Genomic DNA, 7,737 nt, shown 5'->3' with positions numbered 1-7,737 from the left:
AGCTTACCCATCATTACCATAATTAAAAAAAACTGTTGAGGAATCTGATTATAACTACAAACTACATTACAGTCTTTGTTTTCAGCTGTTCCTTGTATCAAAGTGTAATTAATTTATTTTGTATTTTATTTATGAATTAATTTAGCCTCAAAGGACGTGATAGAGGTTAATAGTTTCTTATTACAATTTCTTTTAAAGATAAAAAAAAATAAAAATGCTTGAATCGCAAAGCTATTTATAGCCTTGTATTTACAGAGGGATTTCTTACATGGCAAAATTCCGATGTACTGTATGATGACACTGAAATTATTCTGAAATAAGTATTATATTGAGCATACTTTGAAAACAATGGGAATTTAAAGAACTTTGTATTGCTATATATAAAGAGATAAATCATCACCCCCTGGTATCAATTCTAAGAGTAAATACTTTTTGCAGAAGATGGATACTAATATTCTAATTAAAATCAGTGGAGGTGAGAATATTTTGGGAAGAATCTTTAATTAACATTAACAGGGGATTCAAACTCTGCCTCAATCAAGGAAGAAAGCACAATGATTACAAGCTTTTTTGTTTAAAATTTCAAGCTCTTTAGAAATAACTTGATTGTGAAAAAATCTGCCACTATCAAGTATAATTTTATTTTCATGTGCAGTAAAAATTGAGTGAAGCAGAATGTGAAGTTTAATCGAACAGCTTTATTTTAATTGCACACAATTTCTACAAATACCCTTCTGTGGAGACGTTGTAGATTTTGTTTTGAAGACTACTTTTTGATTTGTTATGAACATGTTTGTGTCTGAGACTTTTTACCAATATACAGAGAATATAATCCTCTAGTTCAATAATTATTGCTAAATTTATCCTCCCTCAGAAAAATATGAGATGCACTTGACAAAGGCAGCGATGATAAAAGGTGTAAGAGGTACTAACATAATGCATAAAGAAAGCTATTACTTCTTTAAAGAAATATCTTTCAGGACCATAGTATCTTTTTAAGAGCACTCAGGTGCTGTGCAGTGAAGGAGAATGATACTTAGTTCTGATCATTTCACATTGCTGAAAAGCAGAACAGTCAAAATAAATTTTAATCTCACTGTGTGCATATAAAGTCAAAATTAAAAGCAATTATTCAAACTATTTGCTTCTTTTATTTAGAAGATCAAACATACAGAAACAATTCATAGTCAGTTTACAATGTGTTTATATGTGTAAAGTAAATCTGTAACTTGTTAACACTGTACTGTATGCACAAAGATCTGTGTTTTTTAATATCCACCCAGAGCAATATTTAATTAACATCAATAATGTCTGACATCAAATACTACTTTGAAAAAAGAAATATGCTTTCATGTTAAATATATATTTTGTTGGGATTAATATTGCTTTTCATGACGTCTATGAAGTCTAACTGCAAAGACAATTAATCATAACAGCGTCCCAAATTGATTAACATGATATGAATATTGTCAAATTTCTCTTCTAACAATTTGTATTTTTTTTCTTCTTCAAGTGTCTCTAAAATAGATCTGTGTGTGTAGATAGGAAGCTTAATTGGATGTTAGCAATCTGCTGTGCTGAAATCATTCACTGATAATATTAAGTGTTTTGCAAAACCCTTGAGTATCTTCCATGTGACCTAAAGGAATTTAAATGTCCTCACAAAGCACCATGGTTTGCAAATGGCATAAAGCTGGTTATCTGCTGAAGGCAAAATTAAGAGTATAAAAAACATTTACTAGAGTGGTGAAGGTCACCTTTGTCTAATAAAGGATTGTGACAAAGGGAAATTAGGATAGGCCTGATCTATTCAAAAGTCATTCTTATTCCATTAGCTCAAGTCAAAGAGAATCAGCAAAAGTGGCAGTTCAAACAATTAAATTTAAATTTCAGTATGTGAAATGGTTTTGCATTCCATCAATTCTCTCTTTTAAAATCTTTTTTATTCCTTCTCGTGTTGTTTTGTTGTAAAAAGATTCTCATTTCAATATCAATTATTTTTGGAAGCTAACGAAAAAAAAAGTGTACTGAAATCCTTTTTACACAGTACCGAGTAGGGGATTAGTAGAACTATACATAAAGCACGGAGAAAGGAGAAAGAGAAAAGGAGATTTTTTTTTTCATTTTTACATGTTCTGAACATAGCAGTTTATTAATTTGCATTATTTTATGATTATTGGTAAAGACATGTTTTAGTACTCTACAAGGTAAGGTATTTAAAATTATTTTAGTAGTATTAAATATTATTTGCAAAATGAGCACAAAAATTGTTCCCCCTATTTAGTTATTTCATCCTAATATAATATATTATCCTAATATGTATTTTCCACTAACACATGCCCTGGTCTAGAATGTTTATTTCCTTCAGAATCTAGAAAACCTGCTTCACCTAAATTCTCAGGAAAACTTTTGACTGTGCCTTTTGCCCTTACTGACCTATCTCTTCAAAACTCTTGAGTGAACAATTCAAGAATAGCTTTTATTCTTCCTCACAAAACATATGTTAAACCACCTCCAGTCTGGGATCCAACCAACAGAAAGTGTTTCTCTGCTCTCAAGCTGTCTCACAGTTGTGTGTCATTTCTTATTATGAATATATCTATTTCTCTGCTGTGATCCTCTTGCCATTTAATTTACAGTAGTACTACATAACTACCTTCTCTGCTCAGTTTTTGGTTTAGATTCCAGTACTCCCTAGACTCAACTAATAAATGTCTCAGTTTTTTTATCTTTCTGCATCAACAAGGAATTTATAGCTTAGTAAAAGTAAGTACAATAAACCCTATGTTTCTATGGCAATTGAACGTTATCAAAGATGCTAATACTATAATGAGGATTATAAAACGGATAGGTATAGTCCTGAAATCTGATTGGCTGACATGCTTTTGAAGCCTTGCTATATCCTCTGATATATGCACACCCCAGGAGGAATTTTGACTTTTTATTGTGTGATAAAGAAATATCAGTGTGCTGACTGATAAATAACGGTCAATCAAATCAATCGCATAGGCTTTTAAAGACTACTTCTTAGCGTAGATAAGAAAGCATAGATAAAAAAGCTTGGATTCTCATGTAGAATAGAGCTTCCAAACTAGCCACTAGTTTACAGGCTCAGCAAAATGTATTTTTCCGCCCTTCTACCATCCAAGAGGCCAGCACAAAAGCAAGCTACAGTACCTGCTTGCATAGAAAATTGCTAAACAAAGCAAGCCGTTCTCTGAAGGGGAGTTTTTGAAGGAGTTTAGGATAGAAACCACAGATATTCTTTGTCCAGAGAGCAAGAGCAAATTTGAGAAAATAAGTTTATCGTGCAGAAAAGTTACCTGTCGGGTCGAGGTAATCAGTGAAGACTTGGCTTGTGAGTTGAACAAGAAAATGGAGAACTTCAAGTTTTATTCAATTGCACTGATATAAAGGACACTACACAGGTTCTAATTTTTGTCAGGGGAATTAATGGCAATTTCAAAATTACGGAGAAACGTTTATCAATGGAGTCTATTAAAGGAATAACAAAGGGCTCGGTCTTGTATGACAAGGTGTCTGATTGTATTGACCGAATGAAGCTGCCACGGAGCAAATTAGTAAATGTTACCCCAGATGGATTTCCGAATGTAACTGGGAAAAATGCTGGACAACTGAAGAGAATACAGGACAAAGTGAAAGAAAATGACCCTAAAGGCAGAGGATATATTTTTCCACTGCATCATTCATCAGGACGTCCTGTGCAAAAACGCATTGGGCCTCGATCATGTTATGAAAGCTGTTGTGAAACTTGTGAGCTTCATACAGTACGTGCGAGGGACTTAATCATCGTCAGTTCATTCAGTTTCTTGAAGATATTGGCGCAGGTCACCCTGACTTACTCTTATCATTAAAATGTTTGTTGGCTAAGCTTGGGAAAAGTTTTCAAGCGAGTGGGGGAGCTGGGAGGAGAGATCGACTCCTTTTTGGAGAACCTGTGAAAAGCTACGGATTTCCCCAAACTCAGAGATTCAGACTGTCTCTATGACTTTGCGTTCACTGTGGACATTTTTGCTCACTTGAATGAGCTTAAGGTAAAACTGCAAGGAAAAGGTGTCTTTATTCCAGAGCTGTATATGAAAGTGAATGCATTCAGAGCTAAGCTCACCTTGTTCTCAAAACAGATGATCAGCCACTCTTTCGCACATTTCCCCACTCTTGGGACACTAGACGTGTCACACGCTCTAGCACTAAGGTACAACAAGTACCTCACAGACTTGCATGGAGAATTTTCCCGTCGACTTGCTGACTTTGATCAAATTGTGAGGACTCTAATGTTGGTGTCATGTCCTCTGACTTTCAACTACGAGACAGCAGTACAAGAATTGCATCTGGAACTGATTGATCTGCAGTGTGACGTAACTCTGAAGGAAAAGTTTAATTCTGTAAAGCTGGATGAATTCTATGCATCACTGAAAGAGTTTTCCCATATTTGACAAGCAGCACAAATGATACTGGTGTTATTTGGATCTACTTATGTGTGTGAGCAAACATTCAACTTGATGAACAACAAATCACGTCACAGATCACAGCTTAGTGACAACCACTTGAGCTGTGTATTACAGATACACAACACAGCTATCAACGGATTTTGATGCTCTCGCAAAAAGAGGGGATCAGCTGCACAGCTCCCATTAATCAAGAAGCCTTTTGGGTGTGTTTCTCTCAGGTTATCATTAACATTGAACTAATAAGCCTATGTTGGATTTTAAACTTACATAGGGCATAGGCTGTAACAGGCTGTAATCTTTAACAGCAGCCTGAAGTGGCCAGCTATACAGTTTCAAAATATATGGCCCTTGGACCAAAATAATTTGCCCACCCCTGTCCTAGCCTGTTCTCTGGTTTATGACTTTTGTCCTTGTGATTCGGATTGGTAGCTCACGGTTTAATCGCCCTTTTTGTCTAACCTTGTTTTTTAAGGATCCACCTAAGGCTTTCTTTGTGAGCCCTGCACGGGGTCTATAGTCTCCTCTCTGCTGTTTCTTTACAGGTAATTCATACAGACTTTCAGTTAAATGCCCAGTCGTATAAATGGTTACACCTGTATTGTACTATAGATCAGGGGGTTTCAATTCTGATCCTGCAGGGCTGGTGTGTCTTGGATTTTCACTACCATTCAGCCCTTCAGGGGATAAATCACTTGGTTACTAGCTCAACTGGACCAATTCAACAATATCTCATAGTTCTTCAGGGTGTTATTGCTTTAAAGAGATCACGAAACCTGGCAAACACATCGTCCTTCCAGGATCAGGAGTATATATCTCTGTTAAAGAATAAAACATTGTTCAAATAAATGAATAATAGTACACACTGGTAGTCTTCCTGCATAAATATTGTATATTCACTGATTTTTCTGATTTATATCAATGAGTTAGATTCTGGAATAGTTTAGTAAACAAGTCAATGTCTTAGCAGACACCAGTTGTTTCTGTAGAAACTGCAAAGAAAATTCCTAAAGCAATCAAGCCAGAGAAGAGTAAACAGAAGAATGAAATTCTTGAAATTTGATTCAAGTATTCAAACTCCTCAAAGGCACTGACAGTTAATCCTATAACATTCTTCAGAATCTACATTGAAATATGAACTAGAGAACACAAATGAAAAATAAGGGAAAAAGCACACAAAAGACTTGTAGAAACCTGGGATAAGCTGCCCAGCCATGTTGTGGAAGACAATAAGCAAACCGATACCTTTTTTAAAGAAATGACTGGACAAGGTCCTTGGATCAATTGGCTACCAGCTACCAAATTAGATAGATGGTCTGAATGGCCTCATTTCATTTGGAAGCTTTTTTATCTTCTTATGTACATTATTATCCACATAGTTTATTTTAACATTGATGGTATTTGCTTTAGTAAAATAAATGTAATTATTTGTTTAACTAAAATGACTATTTTAAGATTAATTTTAATTGAATTTTAATTGAACATTCTGGACGCAAACATTAAGTGCAAGAATGGTTAATAAAAATGTAATAATTAAAAAAGTACATATTCAGGAAAAAATCCCAGAAGCGACAATACTGTGGTTATTTTCTGTGAGAGAAAACAGATCGTCCATTTCCACTGCATACCTGAATACTGTACAGATCACAATCATGTGTGTGAGGAAGCCCACAAGGATTCAGTATCATTTAGAGCCCTGAAAAAATAAATAAATAAAATTCAGCTCTACATAACATAAATTATATTTAATTTTGTTCATGGTTATATGGAGATTTACTACACTTGTAGTAGTTCCAATTTCATGTGTGAGAGCAGTCGTCCACTGAAGATGTCAAAAGGATTAAAAAAAATACAATGAGTCTGATTCAAACATGTTTTTCATTTTTAAGCGTTTACGCTTGTTGTTCCCAGACTGCACAATTGATTTTATAAATACATCAGAGATCTAAAGAGGTTTTCTTCATATAATTATTTTTTTCAGGATAGAATAGACTAACAAAAGTTCAAATTTCATACTTTTGGCAAACAGGAACAAAATGGTGTAGAAAAAAAATAGTTTACAAAACTAGGTAACTTTAACAAAGGTAAAACTTTAACAAAACAGCAGATAAGTCCTAGATGTAAATTACATTTTCAACTCGTTCAACAGTGACAAATCTCACACCCTGTACTTGATAGTTTTTCAATTTTCTATTTTTCTTTGTACCCAATTAAGACCTACAGTATGCTAATATTTTGCAGTGAATTTGTGGTTCTGTTATTTGGAAATAAACGGGGATTAAAATATTTTTAAAAGACACTTCTGGTTGATTACAATTAAGAATAAGTGGTATTATAAAACATGCTCAATCCTAGTGTCCACTTTTCTTTATAAAATCAGGTAGAATTTAATTTATATTTGTTTTCATGACAGTATTTCACTACAGAACAATTTGAAAAGCACTATTCAGTTAAAATGGAGCCAGTCACTGCCTCACCTCAAACCAAGGAAAAGAAATACAAGAATTAAGAATTAAGTTCTATGAAGGACTTTAATATCCTTTAATGTTCACCAGGAAATCCAGTCTTAATGTCAGCAGTTGGAAAAGCAGCTGAAACTACTTTGTCCTCCTCATTGGAAGATCATTGGAAAAACAGGTTAAGAGGCTAGATAGCATCCAAACTAAGCAAAGGCAAAACCTAGACAATATTAAAGAAACAGAATGAGGTAAATCTCTAAATCCTATCTATCAGAAATGGAGGACCAAATTTGCTGACCTGGGCAGAAGGAGAAGAGATCCTACAAATTATTTCCAGAAATATCTACCAAAATGGTTTCGCTTTTCTTCTTTTCCATCTCTGCCAAGCCTATGTTTACTCATAGAATTGTTGATGGCTTCTGCATGAAGAAAAAGAGCCTTTATACTTTCTTTAAATTTATTTGCTACACCAACTGAGAACTCATCCTCTAGGCAGCCAGAAATCTGTATGCAATACTTCTATGGACTATGGACAAAGCGGTTGACTTACTTCTGAAAGCAAAAACAGCAATACACACAAATTCACTCTCTGTGTACATGTAAAATGATTTAAAACAGAATGGATTCAGGGTAGCCTAGTGGGGCAGTGGTTAACACCATCTTGCACTGCTGGTGCCCTGGTTTCAAGTTCAGACCTGGGGTGCTATCTACAGTATATGTTGTTTGTATGTTTTCCTCGTGTTCACAAGGGTTTTCTCTAGATTCTGAAAGCATATTGCAACTCTAGCAACCAGTCTCTTATGCAGTGC

General features: G+C 34.6%; 1 pseudogene; it reads left to right on the top strand.

The window, feature by feature from the left end:
* Positions 1–3,488: 3,488 nt before the first annotated feature.
* On the top strand, positions 3,489–4,457 carry LOC148821021 (general transcription factor II-I repeat domain-containing protein 2A-like; annotated as a pseudogene).
* The last annotated feature ends 3,280 nt before the right edge of the window (positions 4,458–7,737 follow it).

The sequence above is a fragment of the Atractosteus spatula genome, chromosome 14 (genome assembly GCF_055471065.1).
Source record: "Atractosteus spatula isolate fAtrSpa1 chromosome 14, fAtrSpa1.hap1, whole genome shotgun sequence".
Lineage (NCBI taxonomy): Eukaryota > Metazoa > Chordata > Actinopteri > Semionotiformes > Lepisosteidae > Atractosteus > Atractosteus spatula.
Note: the sequence above shows the minus strand (reverse complement) of the source record. Positions and strands in the feature narration are given on the sequence as shown.